At 39.4% G+C, this 13,907-nt stretch overlaps 1 protein-coding gene across 1 annotated transcript in view; it reads left to right on the forward strand.

The window, feature by feature from the left end:
- The first annotated feature begins 230 nt into the window (after positions 1-230).
- GNG2 (G protein subunit gamma 2) overlaps positions 231-13,907 on the forward strand; it is a 117,584-nt gene continuing 103,907 nt past the window's right edge. The window contains exon 1 of the mRNA XM_049897942.1: positions 231-348. The gene's annotated coding sequence lies outside the window, so the exon portion shown is untranslated. The remainder of the gene's footprint in view (positions 349-13,907) is intronic.

Raw genomic sequence — 13,907 nt, forward strand, 5'->3', positions numbered from 1 at the left:
AAACTGCTAGAGTGAACCGTGAAACGGAATGAGAGGGAAAGAAAAAAGCAGCTAACAGCTACCAAGAAGAGGAGGAAGTGGGAGATGCGCTGCTTCCTGTAGAAAGAACGATGATTGAAGACAAAGCTGGGTGGGGACTAGTCCCTGGGCTGCAGCCGCCGTCGCAGCTACACATACACACACCACTGCTGCCGCCACCGCCGCGAGCAGCTCCTACTACTGCTGGGCTGGGTTGGGCTGGGCTGGGCTGGGCTGGGCTGGGCGAGCTGCGCCGGAGCTCTCTCGCACAGATCGGCTCCAAAGGGCGGAGAAAAGCCACTCTACTCTGACCAAGCCTCAGGAACTAAGGTAAGGAAACATTTTCCATGTTGCTCCTTTTTTAATTAAGAAAAATGTCCATCGCCTATGGTTTTAAAAGCAGACTTCTAGGGGAAGAGAGGGGCACAGCATCAGGATTGGGGGAAATGATTAGGATGAGTTCTTTTAAGAATGGCTTTTGAGAATTAGCAAATGGGTGACAATTGGCTTTAAAAAAAAATCATATTCCTAGCTTTGGTGACTCGTCAGGAAAACATGCTAAATGTAATAAAATGTTTTTATAGTTCTCTTTGAAGAAAAAAGCAGGGCTCACTTGAAATCTATTGAGGCTATATGAGCTGTGGTCTCATCTGGAAGCATTGCAGTCCCCTTGTATCGGGGGTGAAACCAAAAAAAAAAAAAAAAAAAGGCGTGGATAATGTTAAACGCATTATCTTTCTTACATATCTCACAGTTCTGCCCTCTGTTTTGCAACATAGTGGCCGTGATTTGGCTTTTTTTTTTCAATTAAATCCTTGGTACTCAGAATTTGCCAATAAAGGCTTGCATTGCGTATGTGAGGGGCAGTATTTACCATTAAAAAAAAAAAACAACAAAAAAACGGTGTCTTCCTCCCTCAGCTCTGTGCGGCTGCTTTCAAGATAACCTCAGAAACAGCTACCATTCGCCAGTAGGTCTTATCCTAAAGTTGCATCCTTGTTCAAAGGAGTGGGGCAGGTTTAGGGACAGTAAATTGTCCAGAATCAGATACCGGTGTTACAAGCGTATGGATTTTGTTCATCTCTAGATTGAAGGGGGGTATAAACCTCAGTGAGAAACAATATGCTCAAGTGGAGCTGGATTGTTTCCTTACCTAATGTATACACCGTAGATAGACTGAAGTAGTAAAATCACAATGGGATTTTATGCCTTGATTTTCTAGAGCAATGGATGATCTTAGTGAGAGTCTGTGACCATGTCTTATTCATATTTATGAATGATATTTATATGTGCAATAAACAGGTCTAACGGATTAGAAATGAGACTGTGGGATTCCTCTGGCAGGATATGTAGGAGAAGGAGTTTAACATTCTATCATAACATGATTTTAAAAAAGGAAGCTTTTGTTCTCGTCAATGAAAAGTGCAGTTAAGCAATAAACTGGTGAAAATGTTTTCTGAGGTTTTACAATTTTTATTATAGGAAATGCAGCAGATGATTTTACAAAGGCAAGAAAGAGCTGCTTATAGTGGAGTAAAAATAGTAAAAATGTCATATTGGACACTCATAATTTCTTAAAATAATAAGGTTTTTCTAAATATTAAATATGCTAATTAAGAGTACATATGCCCCCTCCTTTGTCACCATTCTCAATTGTAAAAATCTATCGGGTTTTTTATACCATCTTTATGAAACTGATTTGGCATCTAGAAATTTGTTATTTAGCAGCGTGTTCTCAGAGACAGAAAGCTTTGTATAAGTGTTAAGATAAAAAAAAAATGTCTGTTTTTCGAAGGATACTTCTCATTAAAGTAAATCTGCACCATGTCTAAGAGGTGAAGTGGTGGTGGTGGGGTTTGTTGAAACCGTGGAGTTTGCCTGTAGGATTCACTGAAATTAATCAAACCTGTGGCCAAAACCAGTCATGCCATGGATTCCACAGTTTGCCTCCTAAAGTAGAATATATAAAGATAATCTTCCCAGAGAGAAAACCTAGAGTAGATTGTGGATCCAGAATGCCCCTAACTGGAGCTCTGTGATCAAGCTGCGTGTCATTAAATGAGGTAGAAAGTTGGGAATCTGGGCTGCGTGAATGAGGACCTCTGGTGCCCACCTATAGGCTGTATCCACTAGACAATGCCAACCTTGCTTTGTTGGGGGATGAGTAGACAATCTGCATTACCCTTCCGTGTATGTTTCACACAAGAGTAAGCAAATGAACCTTGGCCAATAGGCCGAGTAAAGAAAGCCCCCTGCTATCTTTCTGGAAACAACTAAGAGGTGCCTATTTTCTGCACAGCACAAAACATCTCCTTAATTTTTACATTCCAGCTTGGAGCAGAACATTAGTGAGTAACAGCAGATTAGTAACTGCGATGGTGGAAAAAAAGAATATGGTTCTATGGTGTAAAATGAGACTATTTGCCACGCATTCTAGCCATGTGGGTATCGAAAGATAGTACTTTTGCTCAGGATATTCAGTGGTTCTTGAGGGAGTCAACTAACACTGAAATTTTAATTCTATGTTTTTTGTTTTTTTTTTTTCTCCATGTGTCCAATGGCTGAATGGAAACATGACTCCATTATTTCACAGCTAGCCCTGGGCGTCATATGGTGGGCATGTAGTGAATGTGTTCGGTTGACTGACTTTTTTAGTTGACTTCAGAAAGCAGGCCCAACTTTTAAGTATAAGGGCTCTATAGTGAAAGCAGAAAGTCTGCCTGTGAAAGGCTGATGTCAGTAGAAGAAAAGAGCATCTTGGGGAGAAAAGAACACAGACTTTGAGTTAGGCACATCTGCCTTTGAATCCTATCTAGTCCTTAATACTTGATCTGTATCATTTGTGAGTCTTAGTTTCTTCCTTTTTTTGGTACTGGGTAAAGAGTGATTATAGTGCTGAATCAAGGTTTTTTATTTTATTTTTGGGTTTTGTTTATTTGTTTTGTGAATAAAAGAATGCCTAATATATAGTAAGTAGAGCCCTGGTAGTGCAGTGGTTAAGAGCTTAGCTGCTAATCAAAAGGTCAGTAGTTCAAATCTACCAGCTGCTCCTTGGAAATCTTATGGGGCATTTCTACTCTGTCTTATACAGTCGTTACAAATCAGAACCAACTCAACGGCAATGGCTTAATACGTAGTAGAGGAGCCCTGGTGGTGTACCCTGGTGGTGTAGTGGTTAAGTGCTTAGGTGTTAACTGAAAGGTCAGCAGTTCGAACCCATGAGCCCTCTGTGGGAGGAAGATGTGGCAGCCTGCTTCCGTAAAGACTACAGCCTTGGAAACCTTGTGTGGTAGTTCTACGCTGTCCTATAAGGTCATTATGAGTTAGAATCAACTCGATGGCAATGGATTTGATTTTTTGGCTTTTAACATATAGTAGGTAACTCAAAAAATTTTTTTGCTGAAAATAATTCAAAAACGGTTGCAGTTGTACATCAGTAGGGAACTGCCAGATATTCAAACTGGATTTAGAAGAGGACTTGGTATGAGGGATATCGTTGCTGATGTCAAATGGGTTTTGGCTGAAAGCAGAGAATACCAGAAAGATGTTTACCTGTATTTTATTGACTATGCAATGACATTTGACCATGCAGCTCATAACAAATTATGGATAATATTTCAAAAGATGGGAGTTCCAGAATACTTAATTGTGCTCAGGAGGAACCTGTACATAGACCAAGAGGCAGTCGTGCATGATACTGCATGATTTAAAATCAGGAAAGGTATGCATCAGGGTTGTATCTTTTCACCAATCTGTACACTGTGCAAATAATCCGAGAAGCTGGACTATATGAAGAAGAATGCAGCATCAGGACTGGAGGAAGACTTATTAACAACCTTTGATAGGCAGATGGTACAACCTTGCTTGCTAAAAGTGAAGAGGACTTGAAGCACTTTCTGATGAAGATCAATGACTATAGCCTTCAGTGTGAACTGCACCTCAACATAAAACAAAAATCCTCACAACTGGACCAATAAGCAACATCGTGATAAATGGAGAAAATATTGATGTTGTCAAGGATTTCATTTTACTTGGATCCACGATCAACATCCACGGAAGCAGAAGTCAAGAAATCAAGTGACATATATCATTAGGCAAATCTGCTGCAAAAGACCTCTTTAAAGTGTTGGAAAGCAAAGATGTCACTTTGAGGACTAAGGTGCGCCTGACCCAAGCTATGGAATTTTCGATTACCTCATATATTTGCAGAAACGAAAGACTGAGGAAGAACTGATGCATTTGAATTATAGTGTTGGCAAAGAATACTGAATGTACCAGATTGACACAGTGGCTGCAACAATGGGCTCAAACATACCTACGATTGTGAGGATGGTGCAGGACTAAGCGGTGTTTTGTTCTATTGTACATAGGGTTGTTATGAGTCAGAACTGACTCGACAGCACCTAATAACAAAAACAACTGGTACTCAAATGCCATTTTCCTCTTCCTTGGTGGCATAAAGAAAATTTTGCACATTCTTGACATTTGTCACTACCTCAAAGATTCAAGGAGATAAAATGGAGAGATTCAATTTTCAGTTAAAAGTATTAGAGATTAATGGGATACCCCAAAACTCTTCCATGAAAGAAAACAAGTTATATTTATTGGGAATCAATTTCATTAAACATTAAAAAAGAGAGAGCTCAATTTCCAAACTTTAGTGATAATGTTTCTTAGAAGTGATACCACTGTATACTGAGGTTTGAGATAAGACAGGATCAGCCCTTGCATCTCGTCGTAAATATATGTAAAGAGTCAAGCTATTAATTGAAAGGCTTTGAAAACTAATCTCCTGACCCCTTCCTCCCTGCTCTCTCTGCCTGCCTTGTCCCCTGCAACCTGGTTGTCAGGGTCAGACATTCCCCGGATTCTCTCCACCAGGTGCCCAGGTGGTCAGAGCTAATGCAGAGGGTCTGGAAACTGGGCTGATTGGTTCTACTCCAGATTCATGGCAACATCAGTAGGGCCATTGCTGATCTTTGAAAATCCTTTTCTTCTTCATTTTTTATATTACTTTTCACTATCCCTTGTACATTTTCCATGAAAACCATTCAACCCTAGTCTCTACTTCCTTTATTCAATACATGTGGCCTGGTCTTCCGTATTTATTATAGGCTCCCTCAACCTCATTCCTTATTATCCCAGAATTTCTCTGTCTTCATTTATTCTATTCTCTTTTCTTTTTGAGTCAAATTAACAGATAAATGCCTTTCCTTCAAGCCCAGAGTAAGCCCTCTATTGGGACCCTCCATTCCACTCTCTTTCACTTTCTGATGGTAAGTCGCTTTCTACATATTTGGTTTCTTTCTCTTTATTTGTCCTTTCCTCTTTTCTTATAAACATATTTAGTTTTTGCATATACACATAGATTAATTAAAAAACAAATAAAACAAAGCTGCTGACAATGAAGCTTTCTCCTTTTGACTTTTGTGACATTCTCCTAACGCTGTTTTCCTCTTAACGTCTCTGATGTTTCCCAACTTCTTTACTAATTCGAATTCCTCCTCCCTAAATATGAGTATTCTCAAATTTTATTCTTTGGCCACTAATTTCTCCCTGTCCTTTAATCAAATCCTTTTCTATGATTTCAACTGTTGTCTCTATGTGGGTCAGTCTCAAATCTGGCTCTCCATCCTGATCCATCCATCACCTTTTCTCTAAAGGTGTACATCAAGCTGGCTGCAAATTTGCCAGGACATCCAACCCATGTCTGAAACAGAAACTGAATGTTCACCACAGTGGTCACTATCACCTTGTTTCACTCCTCAAACCTGATTCCATGACTGTTGGTGACACCCTGTTTTCTGAATCCCTCAGTCATGAAAACTCAGTTTCACTGTTTCCATCACCAAGCCCTTCTGCCGCCTCCAGTTTTAATCAGTTACCTAGCCCTTTGCATTATGGTTGGAAATATACCTCAAAAGTCTACTCTTCCGTTTTGACAGCCAGTGTCTTAGTTTAGGCCCTCCTCCCCTCTAGTTCAACTGATTTGTTGTTTGCGTTCTTTCCTCTCCCTGAAGTATCTTTCCTCTGTCCTCTTCTGTAATTCACGCTCATCATTTTGTTTCTCTGAACAGCCAAATCCCATCTGTCCTTGAAGGCTCAGTTCTTACGCTACCTCTGCCATGACACTTTCCTTAGTTTCTCCCTATTCCCCTCAAATGAGAACAATCCACCTCCTCTGAAATCTATGGTCCTTTTGCCACAGCATTTACCACAATCTAGTTTTATAGTGACAATCTGCATGTCTTTTTTCTTTTTGACTCCACTGCAAGTTCTTTGAGGAGAGCAGCCACAGCTGATTTCACCTTTGTCTTCATTGTAGCACACAATGTATTTGGTTATCATCCACTTATTTAATGAACCTTCTTAAGTGCCTTATTTTTTTACGTAGAGTGGGCTAGACGCAGTACTTGCCTTCTAAGAGCTAATAGACTACTGGGACAAAGAGATAAAATAAAAAATAATTAATATAGTGTTAGTCATTCTGTCCACAAGTCTTAACTGAATGTCTGCTTTATGCCGCATGCCCTTTGAGGTGCCAGGGAGACTTGGATGAACAAAGGAGGTCAGTTGTTTTTCTTGGATCTGATATTCCAGTGTTGCAAGAGATTCAGTAAACACACAAACCATTTTTTTTTTTTTAAACCTGTGGGCACATTAGAAGGTCCCTGGGTGGCACAAACCGTTTGCACTCAGCTATTAACTGAAAGATTGGCAGTTCGAGCCCACCAGTGGTGCCTTGGAAGAAAGGCCTAGCGATCTGCTTTGGAGAAGTCAGCCCTTGAAAGGCCAATGGATTCTACTCTGACGCACATGGGGCCACTCTGAGTTGGAATTAACTTGATAGCAACGAGCTTTCGGTTTTTGCATATTAGAGTCACTGGTGGCACATTGAAAAAATACCCATGTCTCAGCCTCACCCTAGACTAGTTAAGCCAGAATCATCCAGGATTGAAACCCACTGACAAAAATAAAATACAATATAAGAAGTTATCAGGTAGTGATAAATGCTGTAATGGAAAAAAAAAAAAAAGAAACAGGTTGAAAGATAAGAGATTGTGTGTGTAATGGTGGTGGTAGTGGGGAGTTGGCTTTTGAAATAGGTGGTGCTTGAAGGTCTTTCTGAAGAAGTGACCTTTGAATGGAGACCTATATGATGCTGTGGCATCAGCCGTGTAAAGATCTGGGGGAAGCAGAAGGTACAACAGCTTTCTGGAAATGAGGATGAGGTGAAATTCCAGAGGAAATGTGGCCTTCTTCACACACATGTACGATAATCTATAAAATATGTCTTCCCGCATAAAGCAGCTTTTCCATCAAACTAAGCAGTCACCAAATTCAGAATACTTGGTCACTCTGCTGAACACTTGGTCTTGGCTGAATTGTGTATTTAGATCAAATTGATTTACACAGTCAGGAGGACTACTCAGTTTAATTTTATATATACGTATATATATATTTTTTCCTACACTGCAGTCAACACTACAGAGTTTGTTGTCTGAATTAAATGCCATTCTTATTGTTTAAAATAACCCTAGGGACTTGGTATTATCTTTTAGATGAATAAAGAAGAGAAAAGAAGCATTTCTGCCCTTAATTCTGCCTTGGGAAATCAGGGAAAAACTCACAGAGGAGATATTTAAACCATACATAGTGAGCACTCAGTCGTGTTTGAATGAGTGAAGATCAATGCATTTTAAGAATCCAGTTGACAACTAGCATTTGTTGCACATTCTGTTTGTGGTGCTGGGTGCTGGGTATTTTATGTACATTCCCATTTTCATCCAGTTTTAAAAATAACACAATGAGATGAGTACAGTGTTTTTCTATCAGGATACTTGCGGCTGCTGGAAAAAGAATGCCCTACAAAATAGTATCGGAAACTTATCTCAGGACCTTTGAAGGGAGGGTGGCTCAAGAATTAGTTACTCAGTAGCTCAACCGTGTCATCATCAGCAACCTAAACTCTTTTCTACCTCCTACTCTAACATTCTCAGCAGGTGGGTTTACCCTCCTCACTGTGCCACGACGGCTACTACAAGTTCAGAATTACAAGTAGATTTTAATATCTAGAGATATGGTAAAGGGATTAGTTTCTCTCATGTGCTTCTTTTTGTTGTTGTTAGGTGCCATTAAGTTGATTTCGGCTCATAGTGACCCCATGTGACAGAGTAGAGCTGCCCCATAGGGTTTCCTAGCGTGTAATCCTTACAGGAGCAGATTGCCAGGTCTTTCTTCTACAGAGTTGCTAGGAGGGTTCAAACTTTCAACCTTTAGCTTAGCAGTCAAGCACTTAGCCATTGTGCCACCAGGGCTCCTTGTACTTATTTTTAAGGTTATGGAAAAGCTCTCTGCAGCAGAATTCCTTTCACAAATCACATGAGTTATCAGTGGCTAGATGGATGGAAGCACTGTGTTTGGTTAGTTTAAGAGTTTCTTCTTGGGCCCATGAAGCAGCTCAGCCCCTCTGAAGAAGATGGTCACCGGACTCCAGAAAAAAGGCCTGGTCTATTACCAAAGAAGGGGTTAATGGTTATTGGGCAGGGAATCAATAGAGTCTATCTTTTTTATTACCTCCATTTTATGTCAAGATACCAAAGTTCAAAAATGTTAAGCAACTTACCAAGATCACATAACTTTGGGTTTGACAGAGTTTAAGGGTCCATGTATTTCCATCTTAGAAAAACAAACACGCAAACAAAAAAACTTGCTTTTGTTGATGGTGAGCCTCTAGATAGGTTGGAAAAAGAATCCTGGAGAAAAATATAAAATAGCTGAAATGAGGCAGAAAATTACCTTCTGTCATGGATTGAATTATGGCCCTCAAAAAATGTGTGTACCAATTTGACTGGGCCATGATTCCCAGTATTGTGTGGTTGTCCTCCATTTTGTGATTGTAATTTTATGTTAAAGAGGATTAGGGTGGAATTGTAATACCCTTACTACGGTCACATCCCTGATCCAAGGTAAAGGGAGTTTCCCTGGGATGTGGCCTGCACCACCTTTTATCTTACAAGTGATAAAAGGAAAGGAAAGCAAGCAGAGAGATGAGGACCTCATACCACCAAGAAAGAAGCACTGGGAGCAAGTGTGTCCTTTGGACCCAGGGTTCCTGCACAGAGAAGAAGCTCCTATTCTGGGGGAAGATTTATGAGAGGGCAAACAGAGAGAGAAAGCCTTGCCCTGGAGCTGACACCCTGAATTTGGACTTTTAGCCTACTTTACTGTGAGGAAATAAATTTCTCTTTGTTAAAGCCATCCACTTGTGGTATTTCTGTTGTAGCAGCACTAGATAATTAAGACACCTTCTAAACAAAATATTCCAGAAGAAAATACATTAAGCCCTATCAAGCAATAAGAATGGCATTTAACTTAGGCAACCTGCCCTGCATTTCTGCTTTATAAAATCTGTATATAATTAAATCGAACATCCTTGGCTGGTTATTTAAATCAATCTGAGCTAAATAAAATCCACTCTGGGCCAAGTAATGAGCTAGAGAGGCCAAGGGTTTTGTGGATGGTGTCTGTTGGATGTAAATGAAAACCTTGCTTTCCCTAGACAGGTTTATTTATTTTGTCGATCGTACATCTGTAAGAGAAGAATAAATGATCTGAAATTTCAGATTATGAGTTATTTTGAAAACAGATTTTCTCTTTCCAACTCAGGAGGCACCAAGCAGTTACTGCTGCATTTATTTCCTGGTTCCTTCTTTCTACCTTGGTGCTGCATTGAGGAGAACACACATGTGAGGAACAGTAGTGAAAAAGGCAAATTTCAGGGAACTGCTGTCATTGCAGTGTTTTGACTGCTTGTCTCTTAGGTGTATTTCTGTGCATTTTCATCATAACAGACTAAGTATTAATGGTAGGAGTGCTTTTTCTGTAATAAACGATTGAGTGCCTCCTACTTGTAATATCTGCGTGTTAAACAGGAAAGTAAAATTAATTTCTAGACTTTGCCAGCAGAGCTCTGTTTAAGAAGGGCATTGATCTGATCTGTGCAGAACTGTATGAGAAAAATTGTGAAAAAATTTAAACAGGAAAAAAAAATCTCACTCTTATGTTACAGGCTTTCCTTGGAAAACTGAAGTTGATCTGTTGCCATTTTTTTTTTTTAATGTTATGAATGATGCTTGTGTTTTAGAGAACACTGCTGTGTATGGACATTAAATTCATTTCACTAACTTTTTTTTTTTTTTTAAAAAGCTTGAAATTGAACAGTCTGAGATTTTAAAAGATTAAAATGATAAAAATTTAAGTAAGAAAAGGAGAAAAATTCTAAGCAAAAAAAATTATCTGTTTTAGAAGGAAACAATCTTTGATGGTTACAAGGGAGGGGAGGGATGAGGAAGGAAAAAACTAACTAGACAATAGATAAATGGTAACTTTTGAAGGGTAAGGCAGTACACTATACTGGGGAATTCAGCACACTTTGACCAAGGCGAGGTCATGGAAGCTTCATAGACACATCCAAATGCCCTGAGAGACCGAATCACTGGGCTCAGGGGTGGGGACCATGGCCTCAGGTGACATCTAGCTCAATTGGCATAACAGTTTATAAAGAAAATGTTTGATATACTACTTTGGTGAATAGCGTCTGGGATCTTAAAAGCTTGTGAGCAGGCATCTAAGATAATCCACTGGTCTCATCCTGTTTGGAGCAAGGGAGACTGAAGAAAACCAAAGACACAAGGGGAAGATTAGTCCAAAGGACTAATGGACGACAACTACCACAACCTTCACCAGACTGAGTCCAGTACAACTGGATGGTGCCCGGCTACCACCACTGACTGCTCTGACAGGGATCACAATAGAGAGTCCCAGACGGAGCTGGAGAAAAATGTCAAACAAAAGTCTAACTCACAAAAAAAGATCAGACTTACTGGTCTGACACAGACTGGAGAAACCCTGAGAGCATGGCCACAGACACCCTTTTAACTCAGTGCTGAAGTCACTCCTGAAGTTAACCCTTCAGCCAAAGATTAGACAGGCCCATAAAACAAAATGAGACTAAAGGTGAGTAGGGGAGAGTGTTAACATGTCTTGGGGTTGGCAACCAATGTCACAAAGTAATATGTGTATTGTTTAATGAGAAACTAATTTACTCTGTAAACCTTCATCTAAAGCACAATAAAAAAAATTTTTTTTTAATTATCTGTCTTCCCATTTATTATCTCTTAAAATAATCCTGAAATACTGTCATGCTAAAAAATAATATTCTAAGGGTTTCTACATGGGAAAGCATATTAGTTAAAGGAAAGCATATAAGTTTAAAGTCAGAATCACTTGGGCAAGTTGCTTAAACTTTCTATGCTTCAATTTCCTTATCTATAAAATGGGGAAATAATATCTACCTCACAAAATTGTCAGGATAAAATTGTATAATATGTGTAAAATGTATATTTAGCATGGTGCCTGGTTTAGAGTAATTGCTTAAGAAATATAGCTATAATTCATATAACAGTTAATGTTACTACAAATCTGGTGTAGAGTATTTTTTATTCTATCCATGAGGTTCTTACCACATCCAGCAGAAGTGATTGTTGTGGCCCGACAGTCATCTACCAAAAAAAAAAAAAAAGAACTTTGCCATCAAGTTGATTCCAACTCATAGCGACTCTATGGGACAGAGTAGAACTGCCCCTTAGGGTTACCAAGGAGTGGCTGATGGATTCAAACTGCTAATCCTTTGGCTAGCAATGAAGCTGTTAACCACTCATCTTAGGTGCTCAGAATTTGGAGTAAAGAATCACTGAAGAAAGACTATTGCCCTAGAATAGTCAAATGGAGATGTTTTGACTTTAAGTCTCAGCTTTGCACCATTTGTTCAGGAACCCCTGTGGTTAGTCATTGGTGCTGTTCACTAAATATTTCCAGCTCTTCTTCCCAACTCATGATAGGCTTACACTTCCCTGTCCACTTTAGTTAGAAGTGGCCGTGAGCCTTGCATTGGCCAGTGAAATGTGAGCAGAAATGATCATGTGTCACATCCAGGCAGAAGCTTATCAGAACCAGTGTGTGAGCATATTCCTTGGCAACTGGCAGTGGTAGAAGCACAGAAATGGTAGCTGTATCCTTAAGGCTGGAACTTAAGACTGAGGACAGCACAGAGAAGCGCTCTCGGCTGACCTGCAGTGGGCATGTAGAGAGAGTGAGAAATAAGCGTTGCTGTTTTAAGCCACTGAGATTTGGGAGTTGTTTGACCACAGGATAACCTAGCCTATCCTGACTGATACACTCTGGTGTGTTTCTTCAAATTCTAGATAAAGAAAATACATTTTGGGAATATTACATAAAATGTATAACTATTGGATATAATAACTTTTAATTACTATATTTATTGTTGTTGTTAGGTACCATTGAGTGGATTTCAACTGATAGCGACTCCATGTGACAGAGTAGAACTGCCCCATAGGGTTTCTAGGCTGTGATCTTATGGGAGCAGATAGCCAGGCCATTTTCCTGTGGGGTTCTGGGTGAGTTTGAATTGCCAACTTTTGGTTAGCAACCAAGAGCTTAACCGTTATACCACCAGGGTTCCTTCTTACTATATAGTGTGTATGTTTTTATTCACTATGTCGTGTGTGGGGTGTGTGTGTGTGTGTGTGTGTCTGTATAATATGTTGTATGCATATATTAGTATCAGGGGACTTAGGCTCTTAAGTTAAATAGAGTTAAATAAAAAAATTTCCATTTAAATTTCTCTTAAAATAGGTTTATTTCCATTTCACACACAGAAAAGGGAGTCCCTGGGTGATACAAACAGTTAATGTGCTCAGTTGCTAACCAAAAAGTTAGAGTCAAATCAACTCAGAGGTGCCTCTGGAGACAGTCCTGGCGATCTATTTCTGAAAAATCAGCCAATGAAAAACCGTATGGAGCACAGCTCTGCCATGACATACATGGGGTCACCATGAGTCTGAATCAACTCAACAGCAACTGTTTTTGTTTGTTTTTTCACACAAAGTATTACACAATTACTAACACTTTTTTTTTTTTTTGAGGGGGTCAACAGTGATCCAAAGTCAGGACTCTCAATTCCAGGACTGATAGGATTGTTAAGTAATGGTCCCTTTCACTGAGAGCTTTACCCAGAATGGTACTTGGTGAAGGGAAGAGGCTTTCTGAGAGAAGAAAATGCACTGAGCTGGGCCCATGGCCTTTGTCTCCAGTAATTAAAGTCTTTCTTACACTCTGTTGAGGTGTTCCAGTTATAACTAATGGTGCAGTGGGTAAGAGCTCGGCTGCTAACCAAAAGGTCGGCAGTTTGAATTCACTAGCCAATCCTTGGAAACTGTATGGGGCGGTTCTACTCTGTCCTATAGAGTCGCTATGAGTTGGAATCGACTCGACAGCGATGGGTGCTAAATAATGTTTATCAAATAAATGAATGAAAGTAGTTCACAATTCTTTCAAATGTTTATATTAGCATTTTTGACATAAATGTCTTTATTTTGGGCCTTGGTTTAAACGCATTGTGGTATTAAAACTTGTATTTATTTTTGTGTAACATATTTCACATGACCATGTACTCACAGATTTAGGTTATTTTATTTAATATTTTTCACTACGGATTTTATTTCACCTGGTTATTTCATTTGGGTCCCTAAAACTACATTACGAAATACCTTAATTATTTAAATTAGGAACAGATTAATTATCTCCGGTGTACAAACTCAAATTAATTTCATTATAAACCTGAGGTTTAAATTGATTAATCTTGGAGTGTTTAAGGAACCAAGTGGGGTTTTTTCATCCTTAAGGAGGAGGACATATTTGATTTGATGAATCTCTCCCCACTACGCCAGTTATGCTAGTAGGAGCAGGGAATTTGCCAGAAACTTTGGATGGATTTTATAAACCATCCAAAAACCTATGTGTCTGGG

This window comes from Elephas maximus, chromosome 10 (assembly GCF_024166365.1).
Source record: "Elephas maximus indicus isolate mEleMax1 chromosome 10, mEleMax1 primary haplotype, whole genome shotgun sequence".
NCBI lineage: Eukaryota > Metazoa > Chordata > Mammalia > Proboscidea > Elephantidae > Elephas > Elephas maximus.